General features: G+C 47.8%; 1 protein-coding gene and 1 pseudogene across 1 annotated transcript in view; one reads left to right on the top strand and one right to left on the bottom strand.

Annotated features, from left to right (window-relative positions):
- Positions 1-4,194, top strand: part of LOC142473296 (uncharacterized) — a 54,078-nt pseudogene extending 49,884 nt beyond the window's left edge.
- Positions 1-26,123, bottom strand: part of LOC142473295 (uncharacterized) — a 232,227-nt gene that overhangs the window by 126,570 nt on the left and 79,534 nt on the right. The gene's annotated exons all lie outside the window — the stretch shown is intronic.

The raw sequence follows: 26,123 nt of genomic DNA on the forward strand, positions 1-26,123 counted from the left end.
AGTTCTTCTTTTCTGCAGTGCTCCTTTGTTTCTTTGTTTTGAATGTGAGAGGAGACGGAAAGAGAGGAGACAAATATTACACCAAGGCCGCGTGCTTGGGAAATTATAGTGCTGTGTCCATAGAATGGGCTTGCAGTCAGTGTACTGCTATGAAAGGAATCCAAAAATCTGACGGAGGCTGGATCAGCAGTTTAAAAGATGCAGGTTTATTTAAAATGAGGCATCACAGTATACATGCGCTGTAAGATGTAACACTGATTTTCCTCCAAAAAACGGAGTGTCATTTAACTATTTATCAAGCAAGCCCACAGTTGTTGATTAACTGTTTTCATATGGATTGGACATTATGATATACCATGTTATACAATTTTGAAGGATTTTCTTGAGCACAGATATAGAACTTGTCTCTAATGCTCATCTGCTTGGGAAATTATATGAATAGTATTTGTGACTGACACAGTATGACACAAAATGGAGCAGTTTAGTTTATGTGGGTCTTATGGCAGAAGATTACATGGGCAGTGTATTCACTGCATCACTTAGATTGTAAGCTCTCCAGGGCAGGGATTTCCGTTCCTATTGTCTGATTGTGTTTGTTGCACTTATTGTATTATAATTCCCTGTACTGTATTGTTTCTGCTGTAAAGTGCCGAGTACACTGCGGGACTTATATAAATAAAGACATACATACATGGGCATCTACAGTATCTTTACACTATAGGTTGCTGGTTGGTTTAGTTGATATTATTAACGCACTAATATGATAACCAGGAGTTCCGTAACTTTAATTCTCATGGACATTTTCGGTGTTAATTATTTGTAGGATGTACATGTATCCTTAAATAATGAATACAGTAATAAATATAAGTTCTATATGTATCAATGATTTCACTGAGAGCTGCTACAAATAAATTTCATATCTTCGGAACTACCACCACAGTCATTAGGGACCACTGGATGTCCATGTGCAACAATTTTAAATCCCTGGGTGAAGAGAACATTTTGTTATTTAAGTATTGGTGAAATAAATTCTTTAGTGTTTTGGATTTGTAATTTGCGTTCAGTAATTTGATTTACAGATTGAAAACATTTGTTCTGTCTTTTTTTGTTTACTTCTGTTAGAGAACGGCCTGAATGAGGAACAGAACTTGAGCTCTGATACATCCAGAAGCTGTCTGACTCCTCGCAGCCCGGAAGTGCCAAAAAACAATGATTCCTGCCACATTTTAGACACGTGCAAGGAACCAGTGCCACATGATGATGAATTTACAGACCTTGTAGAGCACACAGCAGAGAAGGACTCTAAATATGGGTCCAGCAAAAGGTATGCAAGAGATTTAAGAAGAAGCTGCGGTGCTCAGCCTTTTCTCTGTTGTCAGTGTGGCAAAAGCTTCTCACTGGACAGGGACCTGCTCACACACCTTTGTGTCCCCGCTAGGGAGCAAACCTTTACATGTACAGCTGGTGTACAGAAGGGGAAACTTCATTCACAGCAAAAGATTCAGACAGCAGTGACTCCTTTTACTTGTACAGTGTGTGGGAAACAGTTAGGTACTAAGTGGACCCTCCTCAGACACCAGAGGGTTCATACAGGAGAGAAACAATTCCCATGTTCAGAGTGTGGGAAACCATTCAATACTAAGAGCCACCTCCTCAGACACCAGATGACTCATACAGGGGAGAAACCATTCACATGTACAGAGTGTGGGAAACAATTCAATACTAAGAGCCAGCTCCTCATTCACCAGATGACTCATACAGGAGAAAAACCATTCACATGTACAGAGTGTAGTAAAAGCTTTTCTCAGAAGACAGAGCTCCTCAACCATGAGCGGATTCATACAGGGGAGAAACCCTTCACATGTACAGAGTGTGGGAAACAATTCAGCATTAAGAAAAGCCTCCTCAGACACCAGATTACTCATACAGGAGAAAAACCATTCACATGTTCAGAGTGTGGGAAACAATTCAGTATTAAGAAAATTCTCCTCAGACACCAGATGACTCATACAGGAGAAAAACCATTCACATGTACAGAATGTGTGAAACAATTCAGTACTAAGAGCCACCTCCTCAGTCACCAGATGACTCATACTGGAGAGAAACCATTCACATGTACAGTGTGTGGGAAACAATTCAGTACTAAGAGCCACCTCCTCATACACCAGATGATTCATACTGGAGAGAAACCATTCACATGTACAGAGTGTGGGAAACAATTCAGTACTAAGAGCCACCTCCTCATTCACCAGATGACTCATACAGGAGAAAAACCATTCACATGTACAGAGTGTGGGAAACAATTTAGTATTAAGAGCCACCTCCTCATACACCAGATGATTCATACTGGAGAGAAACCATTCACATGTACAGAGTGTAGTAAAAGCTTTTCTGGGAAGAAAGAACTCCTCATCCATGAGCGGATTCATACAGGGGAGAAACCATTCACATGTACAGAGTGTGGGAAACAATTCACAGTTAAGAGCAGTCTCCTCACACACCAGATGACTCATACAGGAGAAAAACCATTCACATGTACAGCGTGTGGGAAACAATTCCGTATTAAGAGCACCCTCCGCAGACACCAGATGACTCATACAGGGGAGAAACCATTCACATGTACAGAGTGTAGTAAAAGCTTTCCTACAAAGACGGAGCTCCTCAACCATGAGCGTATTCATACAGGGGAGAAACCCTTCACATGTGCAGAGTGTGGGAAACAATTCCGTATTAAGATAACCCTCCTCAGGCACCAGATGACTCATACAGGGGAGAAACCATTCACATGTGCAGAGTGTAGTAAAAGCTTTTCTCAAATGAGCCACCTCCTCACCCACCACAGGATTCATACACGGGAGAAACCATTTCCATGTACATAGTGTGGGGAAAGCTTTTCACAGAGAATCAGTCGCCTTACACACATGAGGATTCATACATGAGATAAATTCATACAGGGGAGAAAACCTTCACATGTGCAGAGTGTGGGGAACAATTCCGTATTAAGATAACCCTCCTAAGGCACCAGATGACTCATACAGGGGAGAAACCATTCACATGTGCAGAGTGTAGTAAAAGCTTTTCTCAAATGAGCCACCTCCTCACCCACCACAGGATTCATACACGGGAGAAACCATTTCCATGTACATAGTGTGGGGAAAGCTTTTCACAGAGAATCAGTCGCCTTACACACATGAGGATTCATACATGAGATAAATTATGTGATTGTTCAAAGTAGGGTTGGGCAATATACCAGTAGCATAGTAATACTGCAGTAATAAAAATGGACGGTAACGCAATACTTGCCATTACTTCTTACCATGGCATTCCTATCAGCAGCTGCAGAGTGGGGGTGGGTCTGGCAGAGAGGCGTGGGGGTGGGGACTGTGTCAGAGAGAGGACTGTGTGTGGGCCTGGTAGAGACAGTGGAATGGGAGCGAGTCTGGGAGCTCCTTGACTTTCACATCCTGCAGCTATAAGGAATCCTCCTGCTGGTAATCTCACCCCTCCATATTAACCACTTCCCCTCTGCCATACCTCTTAACCCTTCCACCATGACTCAACCCCTTTCTTTCATCCCCCTGTATTTCTCTCGGCTCTCATCCGTGCCTCTTGAACCCCTCCTTTCCCATGCCGATTATCCCACGTCTCCCTTTGCCCTATTAATGTGTGCAGGAGAAGGGGGGTCGAGGGGGTAAGTGTAAATTTTCATACTGTGCACTTCAAAACTGGAACAACCTAACGGAGACTCTCACATTCACCCCCAGTTTAAGTTCTTACAAAACTAAGCCTGCCTCACATTTTTATCTGTTCTGTAACTTACATACGCCTATAATATATTTTATCTTTAACTGTGCATGCAATGTCTTGTATATAATGTATACCAGTGGTTCCCAATCTGCGTCGCGATTACCAGACGTCCCATTTTTTTCTGTCCTGTCCTGGTAAGTATTTTCTATGTAGAATGCTGCTGGGGGGATTGGATGAAGGAGGATGCCGGGGGCGGGGCTTAGAATGCCGGCCGGGTCGCAGGGGATTGGCTGCAGATTAGAGGATGCCGGGTGCTGGGCTTCCGCTTTGTGCACGTTGAGTGGGGGTGTGTGTCTTCCTGCTCCTGGCTCCTCTGACCCCTGGTGGCCTCCCCTTCTGCCCTGGTTCCCAGCTAGGGGTGATAGGAGATGGTAGCGGGGGTGCCCACCAGGGGGGTGGGGAGGGCGTTGTACCTCTCTTGGCGTCCCCTTCCCAACGTTCCCTTTCGCGGGGGCGGACAGTGGTGGTGTGCGGTCGCTGCTGCTGGCTGGTACTCCACTTTGTGTGTTTATCAGTGTGTGTGTGTGTATCTGAGAGTGTGTGTATCTGAGAGTGTGTGTATCTGAGAGTGTGTGTATCTGAGCGCGCGTGTGTGTGTGTATATCAGAGAGAGTGTGTCAGTCAGTCAGAGAGAGATGCTGGGTTTTCGGCGGTCGCTGTGAAAAAAAGAAAATACTGTGCGGTGGCTGTATCCAGTTTGATTCCGAGATTTGAAAAGATGTGTAGTGAAAAACAGGCTCATCCGTTTCACTAATTATTTCCATCAATACATTGTTTTTGTGGTTTTGACATTCGCATTTAATTTTTTTCACTAACCATAACCGGACCAAGCAACCAACTGCGCACTGCAACTGTTAGGTATGTATATACAACTTTGTTTTCACTTTGGGCGCCGTGGAAAAATCCTGATCGCCTTGGGGAGCCTTGAACCGAAAAAGTTTGGGAACCACTGATTTATACCCTGTTCACTTACGTAACTGTATTTGTAACCAGGTATTATCTGTCATCTTAACTCTATGCCCAGAGCATACTTGAAAACGAGAGGTAACTCTCACTGTATTACTTCCTGGTAAAATGTTTTATAAATAAAAATAAAATGGTGAAGAAAGGGGCTTTAGTGTGGGTGTAGTTAGTGTAACATTTTCATTTTAACATTTTTTATTCTTAAAATTAAAATATACTAAAATGTATTTGCTTTTTTTTTTTTTTTTTTTTTTTTTTTTTGTAAATATTTTTCCTTTATTGGTGTCATACATCACGAGGGTACATATTATCGATACTGGCTCGCAGGCCAACTTGTAAATACGGCGCAGTGCATGTACATGGCATAGAAGGGGTAAATGACACTCAATAAACCCTTTTTCCTTCTTTCAATAGTGAAAAAGAGAGGGGGAGACGAAGGAAAGGTGGATAGTTGGGAACGACTTTGGAGAAAGAGGGGGGGGGGAGGGGTTAGGGATCGTCGGCCGTAGGGGGGGGGGGGAGGGGGGTAGCTGAGGGGTTTATGTGGGGGTTGGAAGCCCTATCCAGGGTTCCCAGGTAGAATAAAATTGTGGGGTTTTTTGCTTTAACATTGCCGTCAGTTTTTCCATGTTCATAATTCCGTCTATTCTGGAAATCACGGTTCTTTTAGAGGGGGCTTTAATTTTCTTCCATGCCGCCGCGATACAGCATCTCGCAGCTGTCAGTATTGCTGCCGCGAGTCTGGTCGCCGGGGCAGGAAGGTCGTCAATTGGTTTTCCCAGCACGTAGGTCAGCGGGTCCAGGGGTATTTCTATATCCAGGGTCTCGGTCAGGAGGCCCTGGATCCGGGACCAGAATCTTTGGATCTCCGGACATGTCCACCAAATATGGGGCATGTCCCCCCTTTGACCACAACCTCTCCAGCATTCGTCTGAAGTGCCTGGGTAGATTTGGCTCAGTCTACTCGGGGTCAGGTACCAGTGGAATAATATTTTATAGATGTTTTCTTTCGTGACGGAACAAATTGAGGTTTTGGTGGCTGCCTCCCAAATATCCTCCCAATCCTCAAGGTCCAAGTTGGTGTTTAGGTCTTCATTCCATTTCTGCATGTATTGGTGGTTAGGGGGGGGCTGAGATGCTTCGAGCGTTTTATAAATTTCTGATATGAGGCCCTTTTGGTATTTGCCTTTGAGGCAGAGGGTCTCGAATCTAGAACGCGGCGGGAACTTGAGAGTAGGGGATTGGGTTCTTAGGAAATGTCGGATCTGGAGGTATTGGAAAATGGGCAAGTTGGGGGACGTGAATGTGGTTCTTAATTCTGGGAGGGACATGGCCTCATCTTTTTCCAGCAAATCCGCAACCACTCTGATGTTTAAGCCTTGAAATTGGCTGAATTGGAATCGGGCGCATCCGGGTGGGAAGTCCGGGTTCCCGAATAAGGGGGTCAGTTGAGAGGGGGTTGAAGCTAGGCCATATTTCCCTTTGGTTTTTAACCATGTCGACCTCGTGCATCTCATTGCCCCGAGACCAAGTCTCAACGATTTCCTGTTTTTGAGAGCTGGGGACCACAGTAGGGTCGGGAGGGGGTTCGGGAAAACGTGGTGTGTCTCGATCTCCAGCCAGCAATTGGTGTCGGGGGAGCTGTTCCATACTACCGCCTGCCTCAGTTGGGCCGAAAGGTAGTATCGGAGTATGTCCGGGGCCCCCAGACCACCTCTCGACCTCGAGGCTAATAGGACCGATCGTGGGACCCTGGCTCTACGTTGTTGCCATATAAATTTTAATATATGGGCCTGGATATTCCTTAGTTCTGCTAGTGGAACAGGGACGGGGAGGGTCTGAAAAAAGTAGGACAAGCGGGGCAGGATGTTCATTTTGGTGGATACTATCCTTCCGAACCAGGAGATCTGGTGGGATAGCCAGGTCTCAAGATCTTTTAAGATCTGGCGGAAGAGGGGGGGGTAGTTAATTTGATACAGCGAGTTATATGAACTTGCTATTTTGATTCCGAGGTATTTGATGTGGGAGGTGTTCCATTTATATTTAAATTTCTGTTGTAGGGCTGACCATACGGGGTTCGGGAGGGAGATGCTCAGCGCCTCTGACTTGTCAGTATTGACTTTATAGTCTGATAGTTGGCCAAATTCGTCAAGGAGTTTTTCTAAGTTAGGGAGGGAGGTGAGGGGGTCTGACAGAGTGAGAATTATGTCGTCGGCGAACAGGGATATTTTGTATTCCCTGTCTCCGATTGGGATACCTTTAATAGTGGGTTCAGTTCGAATTCGGGCGGCCAGGGGCTCTATGGATAGGGCAAATAGTAAAGGGGAGAGGGGGCAGCCTTGTCTGGTGCCGTTTTGAATTTTTATTGGATTGGAGCGGCCTCCTGGGAGTTTTAGTAGGGCTGTTGGATTAGTATAGAGGGCCCGGACTCCGGTAAGAAATGGTCCGGAGAAGCCGAATTGGCGCATCGTTTGGTCTAGATAGGACCATCTGATGCGGTCAAAGGCCTTCTCCGCGTCGAGACTTAGTATCAGGGCCTGGGATTGTTTGAGGTGCACGTGGTCTATAATATCAATAATTTTGCGGGTGTTGTCAGAGGCCTGTCTTCCTGACACAAATCCCACCTGGTCTATATGAATTAGCCTTGGGAGAATAGGATTCAGCCTGTTTGCTAGGATTTTGCTGAAAAGTTTGAGGTCAGAGTTTAGGAGAGATATTGGGCGGTAGCTGGCGCATTGAAGGGGGTCTCTACCCTCTTTATGAATAATAGCCAGATTGGCTGCTGACATAGTGTCTGGGATCTGTTGGTCTTGCATAAAGGAGTTGTACATTTCTAGGAGGTGGGGGGACAGGGGGCCTACAAATTTTTTATAGTACCCGTTGGAAAATCCGTCGGGTCCGGGTGTTTTAGCTAATTTAAGTGAGGATATCGCTTTTTTTAGTTCCTCTAGAGTTATTTTCTTGTTTAAGAACTCAAGTTCTTCTTGAGTGAGGGATGGGAGGTTGCATTTGGATAGATAGTCGGATGTATTTTTGGCGATATCTTTTGGCATGCTAGTTGGGTGGAGATTGTAAAGATCTGTGTAGAACTCTGCGAACTCATTCGCGATGTCCTTCTCGTTATAGGAGACTAGGCCGCTTTTAGTTCTGATCTTTGTGATCTGGGACTTTGTCCTCAAGCCTCTTAATTTGGAGGCCAGAAGTTTGTCCGCTTTGTTGCCCCTATCGTAGAACCGCTGTTTGGTCCATTTCAGGGCTCTCTCTACCTCGTCAAGTTGCAACACTTTTAGGTCGGATCTCGCTTTCTCAAGTGTTCTGAACACCTTTTTTGATAGGGATTGTTTGTGTGAGTGCTCTAGCGCTAGGATTTTATCTGTGAGTTCCTTCTGGGCTCTCTGTTTAAGTTTCCTCTTGTAGGAGGCTATTGATATAAGTTCCCCTCTGATGGTGGCTTTGTGGGCCTCCCACAGAGTTGCTGCTGAGGGCACTGAACCTTTGTTTATTTGGAAGAAGGTGAACAGTTTTTGTTTCACTGTTTTGACTACTAGTGGATCGTTGAGAAGCGAGTCGTCGAGTTTCCAATTGTATGTTAAGGACTTGACGAAAGGTAGAGAGAGGGGTGAGTACGATAGGGGCATGGTCAGACCACGTTATTGGGCCTATTTCGGAGTGGGAGGATGCCTGGAGTACATTATTGGTGCCCAGAAAATAGTCGATCCTCGAGTAAGACTGATGGGGGGTTGAGTAGAAAGAGTAGTCTCGCTGACCCACGTGCTGGGCTCGCCAAATATCTGTCAGAGAGTACTCCCCGAGGATATCTTGAAATTTTGGGCTTTTGTCTGTAGTTGGATGGAATATGGGGCAGTAGTTTGGCCTGATCTGTCATGGGCTGGGTTAAGTACCATATTTACGTCTCCGACTAGGAGAAGGGAAGAGAGCGTCGGTTGGTCGAGGGTGCTAAGGAGGTTCTGTAGGAATTGGGTTTGGTTGGCGTTTGGGGCGTAAATATTTAGGATGGCTAAGGGGGAGCCTGAAAGCGTACCTTGGAGGAGTATGTACCGTCCCTCGGGGTCCTTAGTTACTGTCGTCAGGGCAAATGGTATGTTGTTTTTAATCAGGACGGCCACCCCTCTTTTCTTGCTGGGGGAGGAAGCGAAAAACGCCTGGGGGTATACGTGTTTAAATGTGTTTGGCGGGTCTACATTGTTATAATGGGTTTCTTGGATACAAATTATATCCCCTTTAGTTTTTTTAAATTCTTGAAGGGCTAGTTTGCGTTTGCGAACCGAATTAAGGCCTTTGACGTTCAGGGAAATAATTTTGATCGATGCCATCAGTGTGGGGGGGGGGGTCTTAGGGGTAAGCCCCTGTCCCTGAATTGTTCCCATGTCAGGGTTGGTTCGTGCGTCTGTTTGGGCCTGTGGGGGGTAGTCTTTAGTGGTCCCACAAGGGGAATTGGGTGGAGGTCGACGGGGGGAGGGTGGGGTGGTGGGGGAGAGGTGGGGGGGGGGAGGACACAGGAGGACAAGAAAGAGAATGGGCTGTCTTGGAGCCCGAAAAAGGTTCCTCTTGACATTTTGATGTCAAGGGGATGGGGAATAAAAACCCCTGGGAGAACTTTCGGGGCGTCACTCACGGACCGTAGCCAGAAAGAAGGGTCCAGCACCCCCACCTCATTGCTTATGGGGGGGGGGGACCCTTGTAGGGGAGGGCACCTCTGGCTTATGGAGGCCTTACTCTCCTTTGGTTTGGGCCATAGACAATCTTTTACATCTTTAGTAAACATTGTTGGGGAAGGGTGAGGGGTGGGGGGGTGGATGGGGGGGGGGGGCAAGGGGGGGGTGAGGGAGGGGGGAGAGAGGGGGGGGGGAGGGTTGGGGGGGAGGGTTGGGGGGAGGGAGGGGTGGGGGGGGGAGGGGGGAAGGGCAGTAGGGGTAGGGGATGGGGGGGGAGGGGGGGGAGGGCGGAGGGGGTGGGGAGGGGGGAGGGGGGAAGGGCGGTGGGGGTAGGGGGGGGAGGAGGGGGGGAGGAGGGAGGGGGGAGGGTGGGGGGGGGGGGGGGAGGGAGGTAGTGGTAGGGGTGGGGGGGAGGGGGGGAGAGGGGGGAGAGGGGGGAGGGGAGGGGGGGTGAGGGAGGTGGAGGAGGGGGGGGGAAGGGGGGGGGTGAGGGGATAGGAGGGAGGGGATAGGGGGGGGAGGGGGGGGGAGGGGGGGGGGTAGAGGGCAGGGGTACACGGGGTAGGGGGGGGGGTGGGGAAGAGTTAGGGAGAGGGGGGGGGGAGGATGGGAGCATATAGTATACACATAATTAGCATCTAGATTAAACAATGCTCTCGGGGGAGTCCTCCTCCCAGTCCAAGATTTCTCTTGTACTTTGCTAGTATCAACTGCTCATAGGATATACGATCAAACGGTGGTATATAGCAGTATAGGTTGGGTTGACATAAGACATTTCTCCTCTGGGGGGAGGGGGGGAGCATATAGTATACATACATTTAGCAGCGAGTTTAAACCTTGCTCTCTGGGGGGGGTCCCAATCCTAGGGCCAAGGTTTCCCTTGTACATTGCTATTATCAGCTGCTCATTATATACACATTCAAACATTGGTATATAACAATGCATGTTGGTTCGACATAAAACATTTCTCCTCTGGGGGAGGGGAGGGGGGGGATAGGTGGGGGGGGGGCGCCCTGGGGCAGGGGGGGGAGCATACATTGTTCGTGTACTTAACAGGGGATTTAAACAGTGCATTCGGGAGGAATCTCAATCCTAGGCCGAGGAATCTCTTACAGAATGTAATTTTCTTCTATTCAATCAGTAGTTGTTCATATATGGCGTATATCTATGCAGGCTGGTTAAACATAGTACAGGTCTTCGTTTATGGTGGGAGGGGGGCAGGTGGGAGGGGGGCAGGTGAGGGGGGGGGGGAGAGCTATCTGCGACGGGGAGGGGGGCGGGAGGAGACTTGGGGGGGTATCTAACATGGTGTTTTAGTCTGGATATTGAGGGGGGGGGGTAGAAGGGGAGGGGGGGGAAGGGGGGCATATTATGTATGTCCTTTTCTATTGTTTGGGGTTAGCCTCCGAGGGGGTCTTAGTTTTGGGTCGGGGCGTTGTTAGGGGGTGTATAGTTGTAACTTACTGAGATTTTTATAGTATGTCTACTGCTGTGGGGAGAGCTATAGTGTCTAGTGCTACTCCGGACCAGTTCAGGGGGGGGGGTGTACATATGGGGTGAAGAGGGGAGGGGGTGGAGGGGGGACCGGGTGGTTCAAATTGGGACCATACAATTGTGGGTTCAGTTGGGAGCCATATAGATCTGGGGGTGAGCTTCAGTAGAGGTGCACAATTGAGACAAGACCTTGAAGGTATACATCCTTGTTTTGGCGGGGAGAGGGGGGGGGGGTGTGGCTCGGGGGGGTCGCGGTAGACTGGGGTAGTAGGGATTCCATGGGGGATATCCGGGGAAATCACTTTTATCGTAGGGAGAGACGGAGAGAGAGGGGGGGGGGGGGGGGGGAGATTTCTGTTCATACAACCTGCACTTGCGGGAGGGGGGGGGGGGGGATGCCTCTGGGAGCGGATCACGGGATGCAGTGTCCATAGATGAAGTCTCTGGTTCTGCTGACTTGATTCACGGAATCTTTAGGTTGGGGATCCGGTGCACCTCTTGTCCATCAGGAGCGCCGACCGGACGTGCTTGTGGAGGTGTGCAGCAGCCGGACCGCGTCTCCGGTGCTTGGGTCTCCGTAGATGCAGCCCCGGGACGCGTGAGTGACGCGAGAGGGACTCGCCCCGCAAGGATCATCACGGATGCCGTTTCTTCCCGCTGCTGTCCGAGACACCGCGGGAGGAGCCTCGGTTCCCCTCGGACTCAAGAGGGGGCGGAGAAGGTAAGTGGACATTTAGCGTATAGGGGGGTGGGGAGTGGGGGGCTAGGGGGGGGGGAAGGGGGGTATGGGTGGGTTATGAGGAGATAGTGGCGGGGGGGGGGGGGGAAGAGTGGTGGGGGAAAGGGAGGAGAAGAGGGGGGGTGGTGAGGGGTGAAAGAGGGGCTGGGGGGGGGTCGGGAAGGGGGAGATAGTTTCGTGGGGTGTAATCTAGGGGACCTCGTGGCCAAAGGGTTGTTTTATTCATTGAGGGTTCTTGTGTTGGGTATTTGCTGATGTCTTTAGGGCCTCTGGTTCAGTGTGGGATGACTGTGGGGGCCTCTTGTGGTTTTCATGGGTCTTGCAGTTGGCTGGATCCTCAGGGTTCACCGGAGACGCTGACTCGCTAGTCTCTCCGATGTTCGGGGGACTTCTTGGGGGGTCATCTCCGGCGTCTCCTCTGTGCTGAGGCGGTTGCTCTTCTGCGGTGGGAGAGGGATCCCCAGCGCTTTCAGAAAGTCCCTTAGCGCCTTCAGGGGTTGTTACTGTGTGGTGGCGGCCATTGCGGAGCACCACTAGTTTGAAGGGGAATCCCCATCGATACTTTACCCCCTGGTCCCTGAGATAGGAGGTAAGTGGGCGCAGCGCATTTCTTTTATTCATTGTTATTTGGGAGAGGTCGTTGTAGAGTTGGATTTGTACCCCATCCATGGTCACCGTTCTCAGTTCTCTGGCCGCTGTCATGATGCGGTCTTTAGCAGAGTATGCGTGCATTCTCAGCACCACATCTCTGTGCCGGTTTGGGTCCGATGATTTCTGGGCCAGGGCTCTGTGGGCACGGTCTGTGTGTAGGTCGTGATCTGATAGATCAGGGACGAGCTGCAGGAAGAGTCTGCGGAGGTATGGTTGGAGTTCTTCGTGGGTGATAGTTTCAGGGATATTTTTGAGGCGGATGTTCTGCCTCCGTTCCCTGTTCTCCATATCCTCTAGTTTGTCTTGTATGTGTCGGATCGCATCTCCGCATCTCAGAACCTCTTCGTGAGTCTCAGCCTGCTCGTTTGAGACTACCTCCATCTTTACTTCCAGATCTTCTGTCCGCTCCGTCAGTGCTTCCACTTCTGCTCGGATGGTTTGGAGGGCCTTTTCCGTGTCCTCCTGAACTCCTCTCCTCATTTTAATAATTAAAGCGTCAAAAAAATCTTTATTTAAGACGGGGGGATCTGAGTCAGTCGGGCTCTGTCGGCCGCTGCGCACCTCGTGTTCTGGTCTTCACCGGCGCCATCTTGCTCCTCGGGGTTGATCTCAGCTAGGCGTTGCGCCGGAGGGAAGAACTTGGTGACGGGGCATGGCTCTTTCTCTGCGGCTTCCCTGCCATCTCTCCAGTGTTTGCTCTCGGTGTGGGGACGATTTTCGGGGTTTTTGAGGTGTGGGATAAGCTTATTCTGATGTCTGTATTGGTGAGGGCGCCGGGAGCTCTTCCACTAGCAGACCATCGGCTGTGACGTCACCGGAAGTCTCTCTGTATTTGCTTTTTTAAAATTTTATTTAAAATGAAATGCATTTGTATAAGAAATATGTTTCACAATAAATGACCTTGAACATTTTGAGGACTTTTGCTTTTTTGCTTTCTATTGGGTGTTAATAAATTACTTAATACTCTTATGGTGGGAAGTTCTTTGTAATTGGCTAACCCTAGTTCAGGGTGTGGAAACAATTCAGTACAAAGTGTGACCTCCTGTCACACCCAAGTATTTACAGTGGAGAAACCATTTGCTTGTTCAGTGTGGGAAACAATTCAGTGTTAAGGGCCACCTCTTCAGAAAACCAACAAATTCATGCAGGGAGAGGCCTTCCACATGGACAGAGTATAGGAAAAACGTTTCTTGGATGAATGACCTCACACACCACATGATTCACACGGGAAATAATTTGCTTGCTCAGCGTGTGGTAAACCATTTTATACAAGTGGGACCTCTTGTTACACCAGCAGATTTACACAAGGGAGCAACTTTTTAATTGTACAGAATTTGGGAAACGTTTCAGCACTGAGAGGCACCTCAGCACACACCAAACATAAAAGGGGATTACATCATAATCAATTCCGTAATAGGAGGACAGTCCTCAGACACCAGAGCATTTACACAATGTATCTATGTCTTTATTTACATAGTGCTATTAGTGTACATAGCGCTTAACAGCACTAATACACGTGACAATCATAAATAACATAAAACATAATGGAAAGAAGTGGTTCAGGCATAAAAGTAACATTTAGGAAAAGGAGTGCCTGCTCCAAAGAGCTTACAATCTAATTGGTTGGTAGGAAGAACGTACAGAGACAGTAGGAGGGCGTTCTGGTAAGTGTGTCTGCAAGGGGCCAAGGTTTATGTATGAGTTGTAAATTATCAGCCATGGAGCTACTCGTATGCTTCCTTAAGCAGTGGGTCTTAAAGGTGGATAGAGAGGGTGCTGGTCGGATACTGTGGGGAAGGGCATTCAAGAGGTGTGGGGCAGTCAGTGAGAAGGTTTAAGGCAGGAGAGGGCTTTAGATACGAAAGGAGTAGAAAGAAGACATCCTTGAGCAGAACGCAAGAGTTGGGATGGTGTATAGCGAGAAATTAGAGTTGAGATGTAACGAGGAGCAGAAGAGTGTAAAGCTTTAACAGTGAGGAGGATATTTTGTTTGCTAGCATGGTATCTGGCTTGTTCGCTTTTTCAAAAAAATTCCACTTTGTCCAACTTGGTGTCTTCTCAGCCTGGGAGGTACAGTAAGGAGTAGATTAAGTTCTATTCTTACATCTTTCAACTCCTTCAGTGTCTCCTCTCTACCCGTCCTGCTATGTAGTATAGAGAGTTCATGAAGTTTTTCTCTAAGCTGATTAATTTTGGCTTCCCTCTTTTTTTTCCTCCCTGCTGCTATGTTGATCAAAATTCCTCTCAGAGTGGCCTTATGAGCCTCCCACAATGTTATGTGAGATTCCACACTGCCCATGTTTGTTTGTTTTTTTATAACTTCAATTTTTATTAGTTTTCACAATGTTACAATACATGCGTACATACAATATTTGTAATGATTTTCAACATTGAACACTGTGCAACTCCCATTTTCTAGTGAAAGAATAAAACATCATAACACTCCCTATGCGGGAGGGGGTTGGGGAGGGAGAGGGGGAGGGGGGGGAAAGACACCTCTTCTGCATGCTTCTTTTCCTTGGGTCACCGCCTCATCCCACCTTGTATACGACCATCTGCATTCCTACTCGGGTCGCCTAGATTAACTACAATCTAACCCAAGCCACTCCTTCCGCCTCCTACATCAAAGGAGAACGCACTTGCCACTATTAGAGCCAGATTGTGGACCTGTCCACCCCTGGGATGTCTGTTTGGGCTAGCCACGGTGTCCAGACTTTTAGGTAATTTTTGCCAGTATCGTCTAGGAGACTTTTCAATTTCTCCATCTGGCAGGTATGCCAAATTCTGTTCCGAATTTTGGGGATTACTGGGATTTCGTTTTGTTTCCATAATGCTGCGATCTCTGCCCTCGTGGCCAATGCGAAATGTGCAATCAGTTTCATATCTGTTTTAGCTATCCCCGGGGTCTGCCTGTTCAACAGGAATAACCACGGGTCTAGTGGGTTTGTGAGGTTAAGGAGTTGGAGAAGGAGTGTTGCTCCCCATTGGAGTTAAACAACCTAATCTGGTCCCCAAACATGGCAAAGAAAGCTGGATCCGAGCTGCTCTCCTCGATGACCAACTCACTCACGATCTGGAAGTCCACCAAGCTGTCATGTAACCTAACTAGTAGGGGATCCCTAATGACCCCATTATGGGGAAATTCGAACTTCGCTCCGGGTCTGAATAGGGCGGACGCCTCGATTTGGCGAGCTAAAGGTATACATAGACTTAGGGATCTGGAGGGCAATAACAAAATTAAAACATTTGAAGAAATTAAATCGGAAAAAGAGATCCCCCAATCAGAATTTTTTAGATACCTCCAGATCAGAGCATTTTACAACAAATTAAAATCCCGTCCCCCATTGACAAACTTTGAAAAGCTCTGTCTGGTTGAGACGGACACGAAGGGACTTACATCGCAGATGTATAAAGAAGTGATCGGTTCTAGTCCCACGGTCACAAAAAAGTTAGGATATATGTTGATGTGGGAAAAGGACCTGGGAGAGACATTGGAGGAGGAGTGGACGCAGATGGTTACAGCGGCCTCCAAAAGTTCATTGTGCACCACATTAAAGGAGAACGCATATAAAGTATTAATGAGATGGTACAACACCCCAGTTAGATAATCAAAATTTGTCCCAGGATACTCCCCATTGTGCCCTAAACAATGTGGAGACCCGGCCGACCTGTTACATATGCTGTGGTCTTGCCCTCGGGTAACTCCCTTGTGGGAGCAAATTAGAGATTGGCTACAGAGGATCCTTAACCTCACATGCCCATGTTTGTTTTTTTTTTTTTTCAAAAAATTTTTATTAGGCAGCAGTGATTGTTAACAAATTTGCTAAAACAGGTCATATGTGGCCTAATACAGTTTTTAACATTTTGAAAGAAAGAGACTCCACGTCCCCCTGTTCCTCCGGGGTCAATCGGGGTAGCGTGGAGTTGAAACAGAAAGAAGGTGAAAGAGAGAGAAAAGAGGGGGGAGGAGGGGGGGGAGCGGGTGTATCACCCCCTCGTCCTGATCCGCCCAAGCAGTTGCCATCTCCTATTAGGACCTCCAAATCTGTATTCATGTAGTAGTTCTATTGGTCTGGGTCATTCGTGTGTACCACGGATCCCAAGTTTTGTTGAAGGCGGTAGTGGACCTTTTCACAAATGCAGACAGTCTCTCCATGTCTTTTACTTCATTGATTCTGTTTATCACCGTCTGTCTGGAGGGGGGACACACCTTCTTCCAGGCGGCTGCCACCGCACATCTAGCCGCCGTGAGAATAAGGGAGATTAATTTGCCTGTTGGTCGGTCCAATGTCTCCAGGGGCCTGGCCAATAGGTAGGTCAGCGGTTCAATTGGGATTGTGAGGTCTGTGACCTCTTTTATAAGATTGTGTATAGTTTCCCAGTATTTTTGGATTTCTGGACATGACCACCAGATGTGGGCCATGTCTCCCCGTTGACCGCAGCCTCTCCAGCATAGGTCGGAGGCCAGTGGGTAGATTTGGCTAATTTTGGCTGGGGTAAGATACCAGCGAAACAGGATTTTATAAATATTCTCTTTTATTGTGGTGCATATGGAAGTTCCTGAGGCTGTTTCCCAAATACTTTCCCAATCCTCTCGGTCTATAACAATGTCCAATTCTGCTGCCCAATGCAGCATATAGTCATGTGTAGGAGCTTCTGAGGCTCTCTCAAGCTCTGCACATATTTGTGTTATGAGACCTTTCTGATGGTCGGGCTCCCTGCAGAGCCTTTCAAAGCCAGTGAGAGGGGGAAACTCCAATGTTGGGGATAATGTTTGAGTAAAGTGCCGAATTTGTAGGTATTTGAAGACGTTTAGGTCTCTTAGTTCATATTTGGTTCGTAGATTTTGATAACTCAGGAACTGCCCAAAGCTCAGGAGGTCGACAATTGCTCTGATATTTTTGGTTTCAAATTGGTCAAATTGTCTGGGCTCACATCCAGGTGGGAATTTTGGGTTTTTGTGAATTGGTGTAAGTTGGGAGTGAGGTGACATGAGCTTAAATTTATATCTGCATTTCGTCCAAATTTCCCAGGTGTGTCTCATCGGGCCTAATTGGAATTTGTTACTTGGCATGTCTTCCTTACTCATGGACCAAAGGCAAGCTGGTAGGGAGGGCGTCCCGGCATAATGTGTTTCTATACCTAGCCAACAGTATTGTTTCGGGTTAGTGTTCCAGACCGCCGCCTGTCGCAGTTGTGCGGCCAGGTAGTATCTTGACACGTCTGGAACTCCTAGGCCTCCTCTCCCCCTTGGGGCCAGAAGAACCGTTTTGGCGACTCTAGGTTTTTTACCTTGCCAAATAAAATGGAAAATTGATTTTTGAATATTCTTTAATTCTGAGCAAGGGATGGGGACCGGGAGTGTCTGGAAGTAATATAGTAACCTAGGGAGTATGTTCATTTTAACCGAGACCATCCTCCCGATCCATGATATTTGGTATCCTCCCCATTTGTCTAGATCTTGTTTGATTTTTTTGAACAGGGCCGGATAGTTATGTTGATATAGAGTTTGGTAGGTCCTCGATATCTTAACTCCCAAGTATTTGATACAAGAGGAGCTCCAACGATAGTTAAAATTTAATTTGAGGAGTTTCACCTCTGGCTCTGGCAGGCTTAGAATCAGGGCCTCCGATTTGTCTTGGTTTATCTTATATCCTGAAATTTGTCCAAATTCATGGAGTTCTTTATGACGGTTGGGTAGGGAAATTTGAGGTTTGGAGAGGGTTAGTATGACATCAGCAGCAAATAGGGATATTTTGTGCTGCCTTTGTCCAATTTCTATTCCCTGGATGTCTCTATTGAGTCTTATTGCTGATGCCAGCGGTTCTATGGTTAATGCAAAGAGGAGAGGAGATAAGGGGCACCCCTGTCGAGTACCATTTGTAATCTCGAACCTCTGGTTATTGCCGCCAGGTAGTTTTACCGTTGCTGATGGGTTGTGGTATAATCTACGGACCCCCTCTAAGTATGCGTCTTTGAAGCCAAATTTACGCATAGTTTGGTCCAGGAATTGCCAGTTTATTCTATCGAACGCCTTCTCTGCATCTAGGCTTAACAAAAGTGCTTTGGTCCCCGAGAGGTGGACATGCTCAATTATGTTGATTATCTTCCGAGTATTATCTGAGGCTTGTCTGCCCGTGACGAATCCGACTTGATCTATATTTATGAGCCTCGGTAAGATGGGATTTAATCTGTTTGCCAAAATTTTACTATATCATTTGAGATCACTGTTGAGTAGGGAGATTGGACGATAGCTTCCACACTGCATCGGGTCTCTGCCATCCTTGTGGATGATGGCCAGATTAGCTAGAGACATTGATGCGAGAATCTGATTCCCTTCCAAAAAATGGTTAAATGTAGCTAGGAGGTGTTTGGATAGTGTGGGCAGGAATCTTTTATAGTAAACATTGGTGAAACCGTCAGGGCCAGGAGACTTGGTGATCTTTAGTGATTTGACCGCCATCTCCAGTTCCTCTTTTGTAATCTCAGCATTGAGGACTGTGTTTTCCTCCTCCGTTAAGGTGGGGAGTTGGCATTTATTCAAATATTGTGTTATATTTTCTATGGTTATTGGCGTAGAGCGGTAATTTTTAGATCTGAGGTTATATAACTCCGTGTAGTATTTAGTGAATTCCTCTGCAATTTTATTATCACTATATTGTATCTCACCAGATTTACTTTTGATAGCTGTTATTTGGGATCGCTTTTGCACCCCTTAGTTTACTTGCTAAGAGTCTATCAGCCTTGTTCCCCTTGTCATAATATAGTTGGTTTGTCCATTTAAGGGCCTTTTCCACATCCTCCAGCTGAATCTGCCTAAGTTTTGATCTAGTTGCAAGCAACTGTTTATATAGTTTTTTTGTAGGGTCTGCCTTATGGGCTTGTTCTATTGTTTTGATACTATCGGTTAGTTCCTTGATTTGTGTTAGGCGGGCTTTTTTCCTATGGGAGGCGATGGAGATGATTTTCCCTCTGATGTTTGCCTTATGGGCTTCCCATAGAATTGCTGGAGAGGAGACTGTACCTGTGTTGAAAAAGAAATAGTCCTCAAGTGAGGCTCTTATTTCCCTTTCTATCTCTGGGTGATTTAATAGCGAATCGTTAAGTCTCCAAGAGTAATTTGTTGTTTTTTCAAAGGGGAGTGTTAATGTCAAGGTGATTGGGGCGTGATCCGACCAGGTGATTGAGCCAATGTCTGATTCAATGGTTGCCGCCAGTACGTTTTTTGTGGTCAGGAAATAATCTATTCGAGAGTAAGTCTGGTGAGGAGCTGAGTAAAAAGTATAGTCTCTCTGGCCTTGATGTTGGGATCTCCATACGTCCACTAATGAAAATTCGTTTAGAATTCCCCTAAACCTTTTCCCCTTGATCTGGGGGTGGGTTGTGCGGGGGGGGGGCCCATCGTGGTTGATCTATCCTCGGTGGGGTTTAGTACCATATTTAGGTCTCCCCCCACTATCATTGAGGATAGATATCCCGGGTCGACGCCCTCGAGAACAGTCTGTAGGAATTCAATTTGATTTTTGTTTGGGGCGTATACATTGATCAGGGCAATTGTCGAACCCGCTAAGGAGCCATATACCACAAGAAATCTACCCTCTGGGTCCGTAGTTGTTTTGATATGATTGAATGGGGTGCCTTGTCTGATCAGGATAGCTACACCCCTTTTCTTACTGCTGAATGAAGCAAAAAAGCTTGTTGGGAACATTTTTTTGAATAAATTTGGGGGGTCCTGAGATGTGAAGTGGGTCTCCTGTAAGAATATAATGTCCCCCCCTGTTTTTTTCATGTCCTGGAGGGCCAATCGTCTCTTTCTATTATTTTGCAGTCCTTTTACGTTTAAAGATCTGACTTTAATCGGGGCTGACGTTGCCATTTTAATGTTTTAATTTTGTAGTGCATGGGCTTGAGGTCTCAACTTTCCCACTAGCTGAGACCCTGCTCCCATTTTTTGGTGAGATGATGTGCACGGGTGTACAGTTTTTTTGAGTAGGGGGTATGGCTTCTATAACATTCTTTGAGGGCTTATATTCGAGCTGCTCAGGTGAGGGGGTGGCTGGGGAAGGGAAGAGGGGAGGGGGATAGATCTGCTGGGACAGGATCAGCAGATGAAGGAGAAGTGAGAGTAGGCCTTGAAAAGGTCTTAATGTGGTTTTGCCTTGTCTCCTAGAGACTGGCATTCGGGTAGATTTACCCGTTCTGGGGTGGGTCCGGGGCCCGAGGTCAGGGGTGCAACAGCGAGGTCCTGGCCCTCTGTTGCTTGTGTGACCCTTTGACCTTTGGTTACACGTAGGTGTTTGGGGAGGGGGGAAGGGATGGGGGGGCTATAAAGGGAGGGGGGGTCTGGTATTGGGAGGGGGGGGTAGAGGGGGGAAGAAGAGCGGGAAGGGAGGGGAGTGGTTGATAGGGAGGTAGGGAGCGAGGTGGGCGGGGGTAGGGAAGGAGGGAGGGGGGGGGAGCAGGTAGGAGGGGAGAAGAAAATGTAGAACAGGGTCTGTAGTTGATCAGCGGTGAGTTATATGGTACTGTTACAGCGTCTTTTGCATAGTTATAAGACATGGTACATATTTTGATAACAATAGTGCATTAGTTAACATAGGTATGGGGAACAACTTTTCAATTTTACATTTTGTAGTACAGCTTTCCTCTGGCTTTGCCTCGTCCGTGGCGTAGGTATTTTGTGGATTGCTTCTGATACTGCACTGACACACTTTATTCGAGCAAATACCCAGTATGTACCTGGCAGATACCTGGAATGCGCCGCTCCTCACCTCTGACAAGCCCCGTTGCGTTTGCCTTCCCAGCCTGGGTTCATGCCTGGCTGACGGGCGGCTGATCTGTTAAATGATAATGATTAGGATTTAATAGGCTGCAATGCTTCGCGTGTCTACCAGATGGCATAAATTCATGAATTGTAATGCAGTATATATATATATACTGTGCAGTATTGCAGCCAGCGGGAATAAAATGCTTCAATCCCTGCCTGGAAAATAACCCAATGCACTCGGGCAGAAAACAGTCACAAACCTCAATACACCCGGGTATACCCGAATTCGTGGGACTAGCCGAGCTCGAATAAAGTGTGTCGCCAGTGTATGTCAAGAAGGTGCGTTATTGAGTTGAATGTGGTGTTTAAGTAATTTATTAATAAGTGTTGTGGTATCTTTGGGGTGGTGATTTGTACCTTTTGTATATTTACGTAATCTCAGTCTTGTCACATGTTATACCTTTGGGCAAGTTCGGCCCCAACACACATTGTTCCATATTTAAGCATGCTCAAACCATGTCATAATACATTATACATTGCTTGTTGCCGTGCAGTATCCATGTGTTTGCAGTCATGGGCCTATAGGATAGACATTTAGACATTACATGTGTCTCATTAGTGTGAGCGCAATGGGTCACTTTTGAGATAAACCTGTGGATTTGTACTGATTCCCTTATGATACCCTAATTGTAATATTTGGAGTGGAGCACTTCGAGGGTTGGGGGTTGGAAGGGGGGGGGAGGACTGGGTGCCCGTAATTATGGGGGGGGGGGATATCCGTCTGGATTTCGAGTCTGGTTGGGGAGGGGAAGGGGGGGGGTGTTCCTGGGGAGGATGGAGGGGGGGGTGGGAGGGAGAAGGGGGAGGGGGGGGCGGAAGGGAGAAGGGGAGGGGGGGTGGAAGGGAGAGGGGGGGAGGGGGGGTGGAAGGGAGAGGGGGAGGAAGGGAGAGGGGGGAGGGGGGGTGGAAGGGGGAGGGGGGGAGGAAGGGAGAGGGGGGAGGGGGGGTGGAAGGGGGAGGGGGGGAGGAAGGGAGAGGGGGAGGGGGGTGGAAGGGAGAGGGGGGGGGTGGAAGGGAGGGGGGGGTGGAAGGGGGAGGGGGGGGGAAGAGTCCACAGTTTGTATGGCAGACTACCAGCGGGGACATTTGTATCAGTGCAGCTGCTGCATTATGTATAATGCATGATGTGTGTATGTGATTGCAATTTGGTCAAACATTGTGCAGGGTACTATGAATGTCCCTGAGACCAGTGGATCTAGTTAGAGCTTCTTTGGGTCCATTCTGTACTCAGTCTGCTGGTTGGCGCCGTCCTAGATGGCGGTGGGCTCCAGAATCAGTGAGCATAAAAGCGTTCCCTTTTGGACTAGTAAGGGATGGATGGGGAAGGGGGAAGGGGAGCAGAGGGGGGGGGCGGGGATAGGGAAGATAGGGGACGGGGAAAAAGAGGGGGGGGGGTGAGGAGGAGAAAACGCTAGGGGGCGAGTGGAGGGAGTGGGAGCAGGGAGCGAAAGGGTTAGGATGGGGTAAGGGAAGCTTTACTGATAACTCCTACTAACTTTAAACTTTAAACTTTTAGGGATGAGGGTAAGCACATGTCACTTTTTGTTGATGTTCTCACATCTGGTCTGGAGTTTATTTGTGGGGGCTCAGGGGTCGCCAGCGCAGACAGGTTTTATTCCCGTATGCTTAGAGGCCCCGCTCATAGCAGTAATGTACTTACAGTTTTCTGTTGGGGGGGGGGCCCGGTCTCGTACCTGAGGTGGGTCAGGTTGCCAGCTTTATATATGACCGAGCACTCTGGGCCGCCGGCTGCTGCGACCCGGGGATTGATGGGGGGGGGGGGAGAAAGGTTTGTTTTTAAGGCTTTATTTTCTATTTTTTCGGCCTGCCAGGCACTCGGATGCCCTCACTGCAGGACCTTCGTTCTCTTGGTCTTGGTTATCATGTGGGTCAGCACTCCACGATGGAGGGGGGGATAGTCCCACTGCCTTCGCCATTCTTGCCATCTCAGTGGGGTGTCTGACAATGTGGGTCCTTCCATTCCTGACAACGATCAGCTTAAATGGAAACCCCCATTTATACTTAATCTCATTTTCTCTGAGGAGGATGGTCAGGGGTTTAAGTTCCATTCTTTTATTGATGGTTTGTTTTGCTAGGTCATTGTATATCTGTAGGTGGTCGTCTTGATATGTGAGGGGGTCTTTCTTCCTGCAGGCTGACATCACCTTCTCTTTGGTGAGATAATGGTGCAGCCTGACTATGGTGTCTCTGGACTTATGCGGGTCATCTGACCTGGGCCCGAGGGCTCGATGGGCTCTGTCCATCTCGAGGTCCTTTTTGTCCAGGTCTGCACATAGCGTTGAGAAGAGCCCTAGGAGGTATGGCTGGAGTTGATCTGGCAGGATTGTCTCAGGAATTCCGCGGATCCTCAGATTTTGCCTTCTCTCACGGTTTTCCTGATCTTCCAGGCTATCTTTTAGAAAGTTAATCTCCATGCCCAGTCGGTAGATTTCATTATCCGTGGTTGTTTGTGTTTGGAGGGAATCCTCCATTTTCGTTTCCAGCGCCGTCGTTCGCTCCGTGAGACCCGCTATCTCAAGCCTCAATTCCGTGACGGCTGCTTTCAGGTCTCGTTGAATAGAGACATGTAGCTTATCCAGCATGCCTGACATCAGGTCTTGCATGAATTCTCTCGTGGGGAGAGACTCTGGGGTTTGCGCTGGCTCTCTTTGCTCTTTAGCCGCGGCCTGCTGCTTAGGGCCTCGTGCGGTGCTTTGCCCGGCGCCATCTTGATTTCTCGGGGAGAGCTCCAAGCTCCGCTGAGATTGCGGAAAGAAGTTAATTGCGCCCTGGCCCGGCGTCGCTCTTTGTTTGGCAGTCATCGCGGGGTGTTTATTTGGTAGGAGTTAGTTTTTTTTAGGGTCGGGGGGTGAGTTGAAGGGTGTTCGTAAGTCAAGTTATATGTTGGGGCCTGTGGAGCTCAGCTCTCACACGTCCATGTTCTCTGGCGTGCCGGACACGCCCCCCTCGCCCATGTTTGTTTTAAAGAATTGTGAGATCTCACTTCGTACGGTTTGTGCGATCTCTGGAATCTTAATTAATGATTTATTGAGTTTCCAGTTTGCCCCCGGGCTAGCTAGCCTGATTTGAGAACACCGCAGCTCTATTGGTGCATGATCCGACCATGAAATATCATAGATTCCTGTGTAGGAGATCTGCGGGACCAGTCTATTCGACACAAATAAGTAATCGGTCCTGCTGTAGCTGTCATGTGGGTGCGAGTAAAAACTAAATCCCCTTTCTCCTGGGTGCTGTTCCATCCAAATATCTACAAGTTGTCTGTCCCTAGTACTCTGACGGAGAGCTTCTACTCCTCCTCTCTTGATTCTACTTCTTTGTTTCCGTCCAATGTCGGGTCTAAATGTTTATTAAAATCTCCTGCTACTACTATGCTCCCTTCCGCCACCCTATCCAGCTGTGCAAAGAATGTCCTAAAAAATTGAGGATTTTCTTCGCATGGGGCGTATACCGATGCTACTGTCAATTTGCACCCATGCACCGTCCCTGTTTGGATAAGATATCTACCGTCTATGCCCCTTTTGATTTTTTCCACCTTAAACGGCAAATTATTGTGGAACAGTATTGCCACTCCTTTTTTTTTTCTCTGCCACTGAGGCCAGATAGAACTGACGAAAGTGTCCGTCTAAGAAACTCTGGTTATTTCTAGTGCTGAAGTGAGTCTCTTGTAGAAATATCACATCTGCTTTTCTAGTTCTATACTCCTTAAAGGCAATGCGTCGTTTCTGAGGGCTGTTAAAATCTTTAACGTTGTGTGACACCCATGTTACTGCCATGTTAATGCTTTAGTGAATCTGCTTACCCTCTGCGTACGCACTTTCGGGTCCCGCCCAGAGATCTGCCACCTCCAATTTTCTTCGTGCCTTGCGTCCGCTTAGGGCAGTGACCAACAACTTGGGGGACAGGGGTGGGGGGGGGGGGGAACACACAAGGACAGACAAGGAAAACAAAACACCTAACAATTCCAACACTATAAACAACAACTGAAATGAGCCGTAGTTGATCTTTCTGGACCTAAGCTCAACTGCCCAGGAGCAACAAGCTTCCCTTCTCCCTCTTCCACCTGGGGGGCTACTGCTCCCACTCTCCTGGAGCCACCCTTCCCCTGGGTCTTCACCTATGGGTTTAGCAGTCTCAGTCCCCATAGGTTGTCGGCGCAAGTCTACTGCCCGGATGGAGGAGCTTCTGCCCCCCCCCCCCCCGGCACATTCCTACATGTTATCCTATTGTTTGGTATAACGTACTTTTTTAATGAGTTCTCTACCCACCTATCATCTTCCCTTTTCTGTTCTTATAAACTCTGCCCACTAGCTAGATTTCTTACAACCTCCCCTTTTACCTAGGCGACTGTGAATCACTTTTTCCCCCTTATCTGGAATCTGTGTCTATTCTACCTACCCGTGCTACCTTTTCTTTGTTTGGCCCTCCTGTCTTCTTTCCCTCCTCTTTCCACCTTCGTCTATTCCCTCTCTCCTTCCTTACACCTTTCCTTCTGACTCTTACCCTCCACCATGCTAGCAAACAAAATCTGCAACAGACAATCAAATTATACAAGATGATTACTAGGGTAAACTGCCCAGTTGACCCAAAACACTGCATCTAAACCAACAGCAGAGGTATATAGCATAGATATATGTAGCAGTTTTTGAGGGTAGATAAAACAGCAGTTCCTCTTACAAGACTAATTTGAAGGTGAAGTCAGTGAGTATACTGTAACAGCATCACATACTTTTACTTGATTGAAGAACCACAGTCTATTATATGAATAGTAGCCAATGGCATAACTTGATTGTGTGATGCAACCAAAGAAAATTGTAGCTTTACTCACTGCCTTTTTTGTCTTTGTAGAGTGCTTGAACCGCAGGGCGTGCTCCAATCCAAACAGGAATCGAGTGGTGTCGCACAGCCAAAAAGAACTCACCCAGGCAGGATAGTAGCAGTAAGGTTT

Source organism: Ascaphus truei (assembly GCF_040206685.1).
Source record: "Ascaphus truei isolate aAscTru1 chromosome 2 unlocalized genomic scaffold, aAscTru1.hap1 SUPER_2_unloc_6, whole genome shotgun sequence".
In the NCBI taxonomy this organism is placed as follows: Eukaryota; Metazoa; Chordata; class Amphibia; order Anura; family Ascaphidae; genus Ascaphus; species Ascaphus truei.